The sequence below is a fragment of the Cydia pomonella genome, chromosome 24 (genome assembly GCF_033807575.1).
Source record: "Cydia pomonella isolate Wapato2018A chromosome 24, ilCydPomo1, whole genome shotgun sequence".
Lineage (NCBI taxonomy): Eukaryota > Metazoa > Arthropoda > Insecta > Lepidoptera > Tortricidae > Cydia > Cydia pomonella.
Window position 1 is genome coordinate 13,734,693 of NC_084726.1, and position 16,458 is coordinate 13,751,150.

Consider the following 16,458-nt stretch of genomic DNA (forward strand, 5'->3'; position numbering starts at 1 on the left):
ATGAATAATGGAACCTACATCCACATGTGCTGCAAATAAATTATCATTTCATTTCGTATCATTTACATTTATTCAGATTCTATAGGTGTTCAACCAGAGTATGGTCGCTGTGTCACATTCATATGAAATCATTTATTTAAATAAACAATTATGTAAGTGTAATGATGAAAACAACGCGAGTTATCTACTACTGTTTTCTACACGCGACTACATCTATATGGAATGGTATGATGATTGAAACAAACTAATCTTTTATCCTTTCCTGGGCAGCAATCAAGAGAGGTATGGACATTGTGAATGTCATCTCACTTTGTGTGGTAGGGCACAGCACAGTAGATGTCATTCCAGATCTAGAGCAGTGCCCAACTGGGGAAGTACCTCCACCTTACAGAAAACCGCAGCCAAATAATACTAGACCCTACTCATAGTGTTGTGTTCCTGCCAGTGAGTAAGGTTGCCAGAGCTCAACGAGGGTGCGGAGAGTTAGGGTCGGCAACGCGCATGTAACTCCTCTGGAGTTAAAGGCATACATAGTCTACGGAAACTGCTTACCATCAGGCGGGCCGTATGCTTTTATGCCACCGACGTAGTATAAAAAAATATATCTACCTAATATCTAATATCTCAATATATTTCTTTTAAATCGGTTCAGTGATGTAAGCAGCCTGGTTTTACAATGGTGTTCATACAGGGTCTTCTTCTTCTTCTTCTTCCTCGAGTTGTCCCGGCATTTTGCCACGGCTCATGGGAGCCTGGGGTCCGATTGGCAACTAATCCCGAGAATTGACGTAGGCACTAGTTTTTACGAAAGCGACTGCCATCTGACCTTTCAACCCAAAGGGTGAACTAGGCCTTATTGGGGTTAGTCCGGTTTCCTCACGATGTTTTCCTTCACCGAAAAGCAACTGCTGAATATCTGCTGAAATGGCCCACCATGGCTTTAAATTCAGACACACAGTATATACCAAATTTAATCAATAAGTGGATTAGGTAGTGTATTATGCTTTAATGTCGTAAACTACACAAGCGATCACATTACTGAGCAATGGAAGCCATTTAGGTCTTCGTTAAAGCGATTAGTCAAGTTTTTGGGGGCTTATGGTTACACTTACAGTAAGGTTTAGACTAATGTGTTGGTACCGCCGGGGAACAAACTGGCAAAAGTTTATTTGTGACAAACACTTTTGTTGCTGATATACTTCTACTCATTTGGTATTTGTTAGCTTAAGACCCTTCTTATGAACCTAACACGATGTGTTATGTATTTTTCCATCGAGCAGTTCCATTTGCTCGGTATCTTCCGACTGCCTCAAGAGATCAACTTCATGTTGGAATAATTGCATTAGCATCGGAATTAAACAAGTACCTAGGTACTCCACAGGTACATCAGGTTCCATAATATGGTTAGTAACACTTAATAACTATGTTACACTATTTAAAATAAAACCGGCTGAAAGCATGTCAGGCCATGCTTAGAGTAGGGTTCCGTAGTTACTCTTCCGTCACAATAAGCTAAACTGGAGCTTAAAGTATGGTAGGTTGTTAACCAAGGGATGAACTGTGGGTGTACGTCTTTTTACTATGAAGGGGAAACTTTTTGCGATAACTCAAAAACAGCTACACTGATCATATCCGCTATAGTTTTCATTTAATGTCTTTCTTAAGTTCTACTTCCAAGATTTTTTTCATATTTTTTGGACCTATGGTTCAAAAGTTAGAGAGGGGGACATTTTTTTTTGTGTCGGAGCAATTATATCCGAATATATTTACTTTATCAAGAAATATTTGTTGAAGACCCCTATTAGTTTTGAAAGACCTTTCAAACGATATCCCACACTGTAGGGTTGAAGCAACAAAAAAAATTCACCCACACTTTACCCTAAATAAAATTAAATTTTGAAATTTCATTGTACGACTTTGTCGGCTTTATTGATTTATATATTCATGCCAAACTTCAGCTTTCTAGCACTAACGACAACGGAGCAAAGCCTCAGACAGACAGACAGACAGACGGACATGGCGAAACTATAAGGGTTCCTAGTTGACTACGGAACCCTAAAAAAGGCGTTCCTAGTTGATTACAGAGAAAAATTAATCAATAAAATTTATAAATAAATAAACATAACATTGCAGGCCGTATTATCATAATATTTCTCAGCAAAATTTATCTTAATATACTTCTTAAGTCCTATGATAACTACCGTTTATATATTATTTACACACTGCATACAAATTCGTATGCGTAGATAGTTCCATAGTAAATTCCACCCCCTTTTCACCAGTGCTAAACCGTGCTAAAATTTCATCCAAATCGGTCCGTTGTTTAAGCGTGAAGGTATTTTTTTAAATTCCATATTAATTTAAATTGCATTTTGTACAGGCAAACGGAGGTACTTTCGCATATACTTAATTATCATATAGCATGGATTTTGATTTGTGTGTTACTTACACTCCAAAATTGGGACGGATCGCGAATGCCGCCATGACTGGGTAGCCTAGAGATCTTTTATACGAGTATGTACGTCTGTGGTCCTAAGGCAACAGTTTAATTTCCTAACGAACTGAAGTGATGTATGATCGTTTGGCGTAACGCCAAGCGCAGCTAATGCATGTTCCGAAAACGGAACAAGCATACTGTGTGCCGACAAACTACCTAATTGCGTTACAGAATAGAAGGTAAGTGGTTACTTTAAAAATGGATTTACCCTGGTCTACCTTCCTCAGGCAGCCTTAAGAAGTGCCACACCCCACACCCCCACACCCCACATAATGATGGAAACATATAGACGTTAGAAAAAAAATCCCGGGCGTCTTTCTGACTTATTCAACTAACATACGATTGTCTATCTACGCCTCAGGCAGCCTTAAGCGTAGATGAACGAAGATGAGGAGACGTGCGGGACTCAACTAATGCTATTGATTGTAATCCAGCGGCAGCGAAGCGGAGAAGATAACCAGTGCTATTCTTATATCCGCTCATCACCGCCTCAGTGATAAGGCAGCCTTGGTAGAGTTTTACGAGTCAGTGCATTTTAATGTATTTTTAGGCTTCGAATATCTTCTCTTGGTAGATAGACAATCGTATGTTGGTTGAATAAGTCAGAAAGACGCCCGGGTTTTTTTTTTCTAACGTCTATATGTTTCCATCATTATGTGGGGTGTGGGGGTGTGGGGTGTGCCCCAGAGCGCACTATGTGAAAGAAACGATTTACAATAACACTTACATGAAGAAGACGATATGTCCAGTATAAGTTTTTCGGTCGTAGGAAGATAATCGCACCTATAATATTTATGACCTCGATTGTAAATATATGTCAGAAAGACGTCCAGGAATCATTTTTCAAACGCCTATATGTATCATTATGATGATGACGCCACACCCCAAAGCGCACAGTGTGAAAGAGTTGATTCACAACAACATCTACACGAAGAAGACGATATGTCCAGTATAAGTTGACCTAGCCTTGTCTAATATCCACAACACATCTGCTAAGGTCGGCGCGGCAGAAGAGGCCGAAAAATTAAAAATGACCAAATATACCATTACGCGTATCATTTGGCGTCGAGACCCTTGGCCCGTAGGGTTCAAGTGTCCTTAAGCTCATTAAGGAACTTTCCAAAAGGTTAGCTGAGGTCACCGGCGACCGCAGAGCTGGCAGCTTCCTCATTCAAAGAATTAGACTTGCGATACAGCGAGGAAAAAAATGCTGCTAGTATCTACGGCACCATGCCGCAGAGGGATATGGTTTAGTATTTTACTAAGTTTAGTATTATTTATTTTTAGATTTAGCTTTTAAGTATAGTAAGTCGCTACCCGTTCAAGAGATCGATTCTAATTTCATAATTCGGTATGGTTTGAACTGGTTTCAAATTTCAATACGACTCTGACGATAGTCATGGTGCTTGGCGCTCTTCTCATATCAAGCATGACTGTCACTTCATTTCGATTTCGCGTGCACCGTCAGCATGAGCGATCTTCGAGTTCGTATCAAAATAAAGTTAAATTAAAACCGTAAAAAAATACAATTTCCGACTCCTTTTTTCCCATTTTTCATGTTCACCGCATTAGTGGCAAACAAACATACGGCTACGGCTCGTCTAATGGATGGATATGGTCGCATTCAGCCCCAGAAATGACACATGCGTGTTACCGAAGCTTTACATGTCTTCTTTTTTCTTTGCCTTTTTTATACTAAGTTGACCAATTAGATCTCAAAGAAACGAAAATGTTTTGCATTTTCGGGGTTAGGTTTCGAAACAAAACAAAGAGTAACGTAGGTATTTACTATTTGTTTAGTTTGTCAAATTAGGTCTAGATACGATATGGATCACATATATCAGTGTCAAAAGTGACATTTTCGCTCCAAGAAACGTCACTTTATTATTTAAAATTATGATTACAGATAAGTTGCTACTTTTTCCACCCTTAAACATACTCTGAATCAAGACAAAATGTTTTATTAAAGAAGAAAGAAAGAAGAAAAATCCTTTTTAGCACAATAACATAACCTTATAAAAGTTATAAACGAACTAAAAATAACAACAAAATGAAGAGTTACGCTAAATGGTCCTCACTCAGCTACTTGCTGTCGCGGTATGAACCACATAGCACACACAGTGGATAGAATAGGTGGCACTCAGTAAATAGATTATATGTAATATTGGAGGTCCTCATTCGATTTGTCCACTTTTAACAATGTATTCAAAGCTTTTTGAATATGAGCATCCCGGACTGGCGTACCGCCAATGATATTTCCACGATTCAGTCAATTTTCATTGATTACGCATAGGTATTTCGGTCGGAGGTTAGTTACGTTTGTGGGTCCGGCGGCAATTATGTCTGTGAATGAGCAATGGGGTTCCGATTTGTAAGTTCGTTATTATTTCGTTTGTTATTTTTAGCCAATTTAGGTAAAAATACCGTTATTTATGGAATGGAAAGTTAAATATCAGAATGAAAATCATACAACAAATCTATTCAAAACCAAACTTTGATTGTTTATCGTAAAAAAATATAAAACAAAACGTAGCAAAGCAAAATACTCTAGAGCAGAAACGTATCTCTTTCTGCATACTTCATAGAATAAAATGACCCACTTTCAGAGCATGAGTAATGAAAAGAATATCACGGCAGAAAATTCGAGATCCGGTTCGAGTTCCACTGAAAAAAAAAATTGGCTTTTGCATAGAAAACATCGTCATTTGATCAGCCGAAATATATGATACAGCTATATTTTTTTACGAGTTTCACAGAAAAAGTGATATTTACGACTTGAATAAACAAGTTCATTATTTTATAACAGATTGTATGAAGCACATTTCGAAATGTTTACTTGCATTACAAACGTCCATAATCCACGCTGACCGCATAAGCCAGAGCACGCATATAATAAAAGATGACGCTAGGTCGGGAGCCGGAGTCGAACCCGCAACTGGGTCAGTTATAAATACGGCGCTTCCCCGAACCACACAGTCAAGGTTGATTCACGAAGCATTCGTCAAATTTCACTTCTAACACGGCTGTCACTCTGAAGGTACCCTTTAGATTCGGGCAGCACGAGCATTACTGCAGCAGTATTGCAGCGCGACATTGCTGCCAACTGCATTGCTGCTGCAAATGTGAAAATCGATGTTGCTGCCAACATAGGGATAGGGGTTTCACCATTCTTAATCTTCGCCTTTTATTGGTCTGGCCTAGTGGGTAGTGAGCCTGCCTATGAAGCCGATGGTCCTGGGTTCGAATCCCGATAAGGGCATTTATTTGTATGATGAGCACAGGTGTTGTTTCCTGACTCATGGGTGTTTTCAGTGTATTTAAGTATTTGTATGTTACATATATCGTTGTCTGAGTATCCACAACACAAGTCTTCTTGAGCATACTGTGAGACTAAGTCAATCTGTGTAAGAATGTCCTACATATAATATTGATTTATTTTATTTATTGACAATTCATCTCGTCCATTGTTCCAACAAAAAAGAATGCTTTTTTGAAAATAGATTTGATTTTTAGAGTCAATGGACTCTAAGTGCTGTTGTCACTTGCTGACCCAAAAATGTACAGGATATTATCTTTGTCAATTTTGTCAAGCTAGTAATGAGTCATTCTACAAAAATCTCATTCCCCTGGCCATGCCTATACGCAAATTTCCAGGAAATTCCGTTCAGTTTTGGTGACTCGTGCCAAGTTTCATCTATATCTAAAACTGCTAAGCGGTATCTCCTGAGAATTTTCAAATAGTTAAAGCCAGGGGAATGAGATTCCAGGGAATTGAGAGCAGATTAACATTACTCTCTTTTTTTGTGGTGGTAGTGGGCGAACGCGTTTACGCACCGTCGCCCCGGCCGCGATAAGGCCATGATGGGGGGTGAGCGGGACTCGCTGTTCCTGTCCTGAACTTGACCCTACCCACTAAACCCATTCCGACGTTTCGTCCTCTTGGTCGCTTGCGAGAGCACCATGGGATCGAGTAATAACCCTAATATAGGCTAGAAGTTTTCCTTCAGACGGTAAATCACATAGAATTGAACATAAGCAAACAACCTTAATATAGCACAAAGCTCCATAATACTCATTATAATTATAATACTCATTATGGAGCTTTGATTGGATCTATGATTACATGTCTATACGTCTGGTAGCTGTATTGTATAGGGACGTAATTATAAGCACAATTAGAAACCCGATACACCTACTCGAAACCAATCGACTTGATTATGTCTAATTATCTAATAGTACGTATTTTGGTGAAGGCTTAGTAGTAGCCTTATTTTGAGATTAAGACGAAATTGAAATGAAAAACAAAAAGCGCATGAGTTAAAAAAATGCAAATGAGGTACTCGCACCTTTTTCGTTTCTTACTCCATCAAATTGTTACGTAACGTTTAGTTAAATACTTGTCTAGGTACTTGGTCTTGAACCTAAGATGGATTAAATTATAGGTAATTTAACCTAACCTAACCTATCCCTTATACCTAAGGACAGCTGTAAAAAAGTACAAAACACGGACCTTTAATTCCCTCCAGCCTGCGGCTGTCTGGGTTCTTCTTCTTTCTTCTTTTCAATTTATATCAGATATAAATCTACAATACAATATCAATATCAATATATGTTTACAATATCTCACTAACCCTCCCGGTTGCACAAAGGACTTACATTATTATAGTCCACGTTAAAGATGAAAAGTTTTTGACCCATTTACTGACGGGAAATAATTAACAAAAATGAAATAGACCATTTCCTTCTGAATAAATATCAATTAGCAAGCATACGGTATGGTTCATATTAAATGTTAATTATACAGACCAATGACAGACAGCTAGATATAAATAGTGTAGTGAAATCATCCGCTGAAGCGGCAGTCATATTTTGAAAATAGTTGTTACTATACTATTTTCTTAGATTACGAAGGACAAGAAATATGTAGCTTACTCATCCCTACTAATGTTATAGGGAAAGAGATTCTGTCAGCATGTTTGTCGGTTACCTCATCACGCTTAACCGATTTAGATGAAATTTGGTAAGGAGATACATAAAGGTTTTTGTAATCACTTATATATCCCAAATTTTCAATACTAATAAATATTCAATTTTTTATTTATAAGTTTTTAATTTAAGTTTTTAATTGTTTTTCCACCTATTTGTGTTTACTTGAAAACAAATACATTTGTTTCAAAGAGCTTACATTTTCTATATATTATCATTATCATTTACCAAAACTACTAAAATCGTCGTACACAATACCACAAAGGTCCTATATTACCGCATTTAATTACCGAAATCGTCTTACGTTAAAATGTCCTGTGCACAATATACCTTTGTCCTGCACCACATATAATTACTAACGTGCTCTGTACTCTAAGCTCCAGATACAGACTACTACATATAGATACCGCGTTGAGGTGCCGTTTGGATTCAGACTATAGCAGCAGTTATTGCAACACGATATTACAACTGCAAATGTCCAAAATCTGGACAGCAAATTGCCTGTTGGAATTTAATCGCTTTTTGTACGATACATTTTTATTTTGTGCTATAAATATTACAGAAATAAATAAATAAATAAATTATCGTATGGGTGAGAATTTAAAATAGATTTCAGGAATCTTACCAACTCGCTCCGATCTCCTCTTATCCAAAATGTTGTTTATTCACTTGATTTTTTTAAAGTACAGGTCAACAACATCATCACTTAAGAGCTTTGTTTTTGTCGGTGGAGTAATCGCCAAACACTTTCTTGTGCTAGTCTTTTAATTTCCTCATACGTCGCATTATTTTTTATATAGCTGAGATAAGTAATTCTAGGCCTTCCTTCTCCTCTTTTCTCTACAATCCTGCCTTCCAGGATGTTTAGGAAAAAGTTGTCATGCCGTATTACGTGACCTAACATCTTGCCTCTGCCATTTCTTTTTGTATATACTAAGCTTTTCTCCTATCATACTCAGAACCTCTTCATTGGTCGCCTTTCAGACCAGCTAATCCTTTCCATCCTCCGACACATTTCGAAGCTTCCAACCATTTTGTCTCAGTATCCATGTCTCACTCACATACAAGGCAATGCTCCAGATAAGCACCAAGTTTCAAGTAGGTAGGTAATCAAAATTTCTCTATTTCCCTAGTTCACTAACGATTAATCCTCTTTAAGCATCATGGCACAGCAGCCTCGAACAAGCTCGACCTACATTCGGGCACTTTGTTCGTATAAAAATATCCTCTAATAATATAAACGGAGAACCGGGTGGCCAGTGTTCGGGCTTGCTTCGGTCTTAGGTTCAAAGTCTGCATATTATACTAATATTATTGAAACGCTATGTTTTATTAGCATGCTACAATGTGCATAATATAGATGAAGATAAAGATAAACAGACATTTGATAGAATTGTGACAGTCAGAAACATGTACGAACATGTACAGACAACAAAAACGGAAGAACGTAACATTAAGTGCGCGAAATGGAGAACGGAATGGATGGATGGTGCGGAATGACATAATAACATTACAAAGAATAAGTCCAATACACAGAAGAAACCTAAGATATTTTTCTCCAAAAAACTTGTGCGCGCTGGGACCCCATGGACCTAGAGTTTCAACGCCAAAAGGTACAAAATGGTACTCTCTACCGAGGCTCTTATTTTATTACGTTTCAAAATTTCGGCGCTTGCCGCCGCTGCGCCCGCTTTTACATTAGTCCGTTGGAGGTGGGACGGTGCCATTAGCTTGAAAACAATATTAATAATTTTTTTCACACAAACAAGTATGCGGACTATTTTATACTAATTGGTCACTTTTCATAATGTATAAATTGCTTCGTACACATTGTTTTTGAGTAGGTATACTTAGCGTCAGCCATCACCGTATCTTTAAAATAAATCTCTTTTTTAATTTGTTTTTAAAAGACACACCATCAAATTATACTTAAACTTTGTTCCTTTATTCCTATCTTGCCTATACGTATTCCTTCCAAACCTCATCGCTATTCCTTGCATGACGACCGCATCCCATCTCCGGTACGGTAACCGGTTTCCACCGGATTTTTCCGGTTACCGGATCGCGGTAGCGTCCGGCAAATCCCTGACATTTGTACGATGTGAAAATGTAGCCTTTGTATAATTTGTAGATATAAGATTTTTCAGAACAAACTCAGCGGATACAAGACATATCATATTATGTAGTTAATATTTAAGACTTGTATTGAACACGAATCAATTCAAATCGTAGGCACACCAAACATTTATTTTCAGGCCACAAAGGCCCATAAATACATACCTAGCAGACTAACATACATACAATAAATATAATCATTTTGTAGACACAATAGTCTTTTGCTGCGCCACCTGTTCTGTAGGATTCCACAGATTCATGGAATCGCCGACATATCGCACCCTTCAGCCAGAGTGTAATGTTCGTGGACGATCATTTTTATGCCATTTTCGGGTGAAATTTTAAAGATTTAAGAAAGTCGATGCGTTTTTTTTTTAAATTGAACCTGAAAAGGCTTTTTATCGGGTGATGGTTACTAACCCTTAAACGCATGTCATAAAATATTTTGTTTAAATTTGAACTTTAATAGCTGTCAATGCAGATGAATATTATAACTGCCACATAAGGTTGCATATGCGGTAGGTAAAGGGTTAATTATTAATATTTTAGTAAATCACGTCCTAAAACAAAGTTTTTTTTACATAAATGGGATACAAACCCAAATTAATCCTTAAACATATCAACATAAAAGTAACGCATGTCGGAATATCCATTCACCCAATACGGCATTCATTCCTCGACAATGCGCTCAGATCTCGTTCTTCTCGGTTGGCAAGCGCGAGTGGACTTTACGGGCAGACAAGTCTCACATGACCTCCAGATGCGCGACCACTTCAATTCAATTCAAATATACTTTATTCATGTAGGCCTAGCAACAGGCACTTTTATGAATAGTAAGACAGTATTACATATAATCATCTTAAGCTAATTATCAGAGCAATTTATTGCTGTTGTAAATATTACAGTCAGAGTAAAATAGAACCAAATATTAAACAGGTTGAATTAAATTACTCTATCGCTAAAGGTTAGCTCAGAAAAAAAATTAACAAAAATTAAAGATTAATTTGTAAAACAGAATTTTCAAAAATTTCAAAGTTCCCATGAAATATTCACGGTTTGTTTTATACACGTTACAGCTAGTTCCGATTTCTATGGCACTTTTTAAACGCCAATGAGCGACGTAACCGTTAATGAAACAGGCGTTAACAATTATACGTAATTTTTAATTTTAAGGAACTTTTTAATTGGAAACTTGCATGAGAATTTTCGTAATTTTTTTCAGAAGTTCTCGGAAATTTTGAGAATGTTCTTCAACCGCAGCCAAATAACACTAGACCCTACTGATAGTGTTGTGTTCCTGCCGGTGAGTAAGGTTGCCAGTGTTAGGGTCGGCAACGCGCTTGTCACTCCTCTGGAGTTGCAGGCGTACATAGGCTACGGAGACTGCTTACCATCAGGCAGGCCGCATGCTTGTTTGTCACCGACATAGTATTAAAAAAACCTGCACATCGTTAGGTATTAAGCCGATAAATAAATAAAACAAAATAAAATCCAAAATTGTTCATTTCGGATTATCGGTATCCATAGCTGTTATTAATGTAAGATACATTACTAACAGCCTAAAGATTAGCGTACAAAAGGGAAATAAAATGCAAAAATTTAAAACATAAAAATAAAACTACTTACAGATACTTTTGGACTATTTGTCCCTCCATATAGTCGTATCAACCCAATATTTTAGTAGCGGGCTCCGGACAGTCAAGACGCTCGGCCATACACCTCAGCATGATGTTGCCCGCCGCGCCGCGCACTCGTTTCAGCAATGAGGCTATTCTTTTTCGCCTAATGGCAAAAAAGTGGTAGAAGATGAGAGCAGTATATAGCTTTTCTTTTAACTCATAATGACGACTAGTCTGGCCTAGTGGATAGTGACCCTGCCTATGAAGCCGATGGTCCCAGGTTCAAACCCTGGTAAGGGCATTTATTTGTGTGATGAGCAGGAATATTTGTCCCTGAGTCATGAGTGTTAATATATGTCAACACAAGCCTTGGCCCTTATTCGACATGCTAAAAGTGACGTTTCGTGTTGATTTCCATTTGATGTGAGAAATATTGTGACTTGTCGAATTGCTATTATCACCACCTGTCAGTGAACAATATCCACACTAGAGGCGGGGCGTTGTACCGGAATAGTTTTTGGAACAGGTTATTTGTAATAGACTACTTTTAGCTTGTCGAGTATTTAAAAGTACGAACTTTGATTTCTGAAATAAAACAAATATGAAACTTTCATCACCTCGTACCTCCATTCTTACCGTTACTTTAAGCAAAACAAAATTTTGTTAACAGACGGTCGTCTGGGCGTCTGTTGTATCTAAAAATAGTGTAATAATATATAATAAAAATATGTCAATGGATTCATAGCCTTCACTCAAAACGTCATAATATTTCCGACCCCTACCGAAATAATAAGTCGATATTTGCATAAATAATCCTTATTTGTAAGACGCCTAAGACCGGCAAATACGTAAACTGCCTATTGGGGGTCATACTCGTAAAAGTGGTATTTTAGACGTACTTTTGGTACGAGTAACAGAGACGTACTTTTGGTACGCAGTCCCAGCTCTAGTCAGGATTCTAGTTGTCAAATATAAGCGTGTCGAATACGTATTAGTTAACTGTCAAATGAAATTAGATCAACGGTAGACTTTTTTGTCGATGGGTATGGCTGCCATGTTTGGATTTATGACATTTAAAAGGGGATCCTAAGGCAGAGAGTAGTTTTACCTGTACGATTTTGATTCTTCTACTCGACGCAAGATGGAGTTAGCTGCCAAATTCCTATCTTGGCGTTATAAAAATAAACCGCAAGAACCATGACAATGACATGCAGTTGCGTCGATGTAGATCTATCATAAAAACGTACATGTGACAATTGTCCAGGATTTAAAAAAATCTTGACAATTAATAAATGTCAAAAAGAAAACTGATTTATTATAAAAATACAAATTATATATAAAGTTTGATTTTAAAACCAATGGTCGTGGGTCCTAACCCCGGCTCTTAACAATGAAAATCTTGTAACTTGTGTGCAAAATATCATTTAACTTTTACCAATTACTTTTCGGTTAAATAAAATATCACGAGGAAGAAGTAGCCCCAATAAGGTATATTTTCCCCTCTGGGTTAGAAGGTCAGATGGCAGTGAGACAGGGAGAGATAGTGAAGAATGCGGCAAAATAATCATTAATTGTGTTGTTTTTCGGCGACTAGCTGGTTGCGTCTGCTTATCAACTTCTTCCAATTCACTTTTACATCAACTCCTTATAAATTTGTAAATTAAGATCAACCTGTGCCATACTATAAATTGGACGATATGCCTAATTAATTGTTATTAATGTTGAATTTTTAATGGCGTATAATATAAGACAGCGGTCGTATAATGACTGAGAAATTTGGATTTTTCTGTTTGAATAAACAGCAAACTGGATACATTGAGATTAATTATAAACTTATTATTTTAGGTGTTATCAAGAAAAAAGGGCTTAACAGATTTATGAACAGGCATTGGCAGAAAAACAGGCGTCCGACCACGCATAATGGAGGATTCTATTTCTTTTATCATGTAGCTATATCTATATGACCTCTGCCGCCGACTTTTTCACCCGTTGGCGCCTGTGCCCAAATCCTTCTAAGACCGAAGTTTGCTGTTTTCACCTGTCCAATAAGCTGGCACATAAGACCCTCAGAGTTAGATTCCGGGGTACAGCCTTACAACATAACTATTCCCCAAAGTATCTCGGTGTTACACTGGACAGAAGCCTGACATACCGATTGCACATAGAGAAGCTAAAAAGTAAAATAAGGACCAGGAACAACATAGTCCAAAAACTTACTGGAACCACTTGGGGAGCCACTGCGTCCTGTCTGCGTAACACGGCACTGGCCCTGGTTATTCTACGGCTGAGTACTGTGCTCCAGTATGGATGAACAGCGTACATGCTGGTTCCGTGGATGTCCAGCTGAACGAAACCATGCGGCTCATTACTGGTTGCCTCAAACCCAACCCAACATTCTGGCTCCCAGCTCTAAGCGCCATAGAACCACCACACCTGCGGCGAAAAAAGTGTCATCTCCGAGAGGCAATAAAAAGCAAATGCCAACCCACGCTACCTATTCATAAAGACCTCAGTGATTTCGGAGAGAAACGACTCAAGTCCCGTAACCCGCCAGCTCTTGGTATGGTGCATATTGACAACGAGTGGGATATACGCGACTCATGGATGACTGAGTGGAATGCCCAACAATTGAAGGAAAAACAACTTTTCACACTCAACCTGGCTTCGACAAACCGCGTCGGGTATGGAGTCAACTGAACCGCATACGAACAGGTGTTGGAAACTGTGCCCACCATTGGCATAAATGGGGCTGGTGTGACTCCCCTCAGTGTGTGTGTGGTGATCCTGAGCAGACGGTCGAACACATTGTTCTGGAATGCCCTCTCACTAAATTCAAGGGACAGATTGAAGACCTCGCGAACCTTAGTGAAAAGGCAATCGAGTATCTGAAGAGTGCAAACATTAATCTCTAGATTAATATTTAACTTAAATCCAGTAACTAAAAAAAATGCCATACGATAAATATAAATATATGACAAACAAAGCAACAAGAAAGCCGAAAAACATACTGTTTCTTTACTTTTCTTTACTACTTACGAATAAAGAATATTTGACTACAAAAAACCCTATTACTCTTGTGTATTTAACCTACTCGTATTTTGCCCTTAGTAGCTTATAGTAGCCTCGAATTGGTTGTTATTTTTAAAAGCTTTTATTTAGTTTCACCTGTCCCGTTGTCTGTCTGTAATCAAATCCTTGTGACTCACGTGTATGTATGTATATGTATTTTGCAAAAGTAGGTAAAAAATACATACAGACATATTAAGTCAAAAATAAATAAAATAAAATTAGGTACATACGAGTATATTTTTATTGTATAAAATCTACGTGTCAACTAGCCGAATTTCAGTTACGAGTAGGTATAAGTTCTCTTAGGTAATCGTGTGCGTGTAGGTACATGATAACATAAGTCTCCAGTCATGACCAAATAAATAATTATAAGAACTATTTTCCACAGCTTTCAAGTCAGATATTCTGGCACCAAAAACTTGATGTCTGCACACTGAAAAAAAAAAGTAGGTAAGTACGTACTTATGAACCAGGATTTCAGATATAAACTAAAATACTATATTTTTTTAAGTCACCCAATAAACTAATTTTTTTAACTCGCATAGTAAATGCGAAAAGAGAAGTCATGGAATGCCAAGAAACCCATACATTCTAAGACTCTTCTCTTTCCGCACAGACTCTACTATATTATAATTCACATAGGTGTTTACTTTTATGCTTAATACTATTGGGCTCAGTTAAAAATGAACTTACTTGTTAATTTTTCAAATGGTTGGTTGCTTTTTATTCTTAAAAGGCAATTCACTTATTTCTCTGTTCTTGTGGCCACCATACTTTTGGAAATCTGTAGAATTTGCAGTTACTATTCTTTTAGTGTTTTTCCAGTTCACAACAATACGTCTTGTTGGGACCGTAATTATTATTTACCTTAAAATAATAAATGTTTACAGCAAAACCATCAGACGACTGCACTTGACAAATACATCTGACAGCTCATGCCAGAGGCTCTACCGATACTGAATCTCATATAGGTACTCTACCGTGAAAAACGAAGATAGAAAATTCTTTATCTGCCTCTCTGTCTCTCGAATAACTTTTTCAATAAACGCAGTTTCATAGTAAGGCCTCATTCGCACGAGCGCTTTACAACGCGCGTTAAAAAAGCGTTTATGGATGACACAAATGGATACGCGTTGTTTGATTTTCGGCTTGGGACTTTGGCCGTTAAATCGAATTTACCGTGTGGAACTTCTCTAACGTCAGGTATTTGCCGGGTGCGGCTTAGCGAGAAAACAATAAAAACCGGTCAAGAGCATGTCGGGCCACGCTCAGTGTAGGGTTCCGTAGTTACTCTTACGTCACAATAAGCTAAACTGGAGCTTAAAGTATAGTAAATTGTTAACCAAGGGATGAAACGGTACCTTTCACCCGAGTTAAACAAATAGGCAAATTTGCATAATCAGTACCTAATTAAAGTAAGTCTTTTTACTATGAAAGGAAAACTTTTTGCGATAACTCAAAAACAGCTAAACTGATCATGTCCGCTATAGTTTTCATTTAATGTCTTTCTTAAGCTCTACTTCCACGATTTTTTTCATATTTTTTGGACCTATGGTTCAAAAGTTAGAGGGGGGGGGACACAATTTTTTTTTCTTTCGGAGCGATTATCTCCGAATATATTCACTTTATCAAAAAATGTTTCTTAAAAACCCCTATTAGTTTTGAAAGACCTTTCCAACGATACCTCACACTCTAGGGTTGAAGCGAAAAAAAAATTCACCCCCACTTTACGTGTAGGGGAGGTAAAAAAAATTAAATTTTTAGATTTTATTGTACGACTTTGTCGGCTTTATTGATTTATATATCTATGCCAAATTTCAGCTTTCTAGCACTAACGACCACGGAGCAAAGCCTCGGACAGACAGACAGACGGACATGGCGAAACTATAAGGGTTCCTAGTTGACTACGGAACCCTAAAAAAAAGACACTTTTATTCTTTATCGTGGTTATCAGGTCACGATTTTATCGTGACGATAAATAATTAATTCAATCGGTTGAAACGAAGGGAAAGTTCGATATTTTAATTACGATACATAAATAACTACTAAAACATGTTTTCTGCAAGAAATTAGTTATCTTATTATATTATAAAATAGTACATTACGATACAAGTGCGAAAAATAGGAAATTCGAAACGAGTGGCGATAAATTAAAACACGACCGAAGGGAGT

At 37.6% G+C, this 16,458-nt stretch overlaps 1 protein-coding gene and 1 long non-coding RNA gene across 18 annotated transcripts in view; both read right to left on the reverse strand.

Annotated features, from left to right (window-relative positions):
* Positions 1 to 16,458, reverse strand: part of LOC133531155 (hemicentin-2) — a 782,365-nt gene that overhangs the window by 750,997 nt on the left and 14,910 nt on the right. The window lies entirely within an intron of this gene.
* On the reverse strand, positions 14,510 to 15,211 carry LOC133531075 (uncharacterized). The gene is made up of 2 exons (XR_009801445.1): positions 14,980 to 15,211; positions 14,510 to 14,719 (listed from the first exon to the last, which is right to left on the reverse strand). It is a non-coding gene; the product is annotated as an uncharacterized LOC133531075 (long non-coding RNA).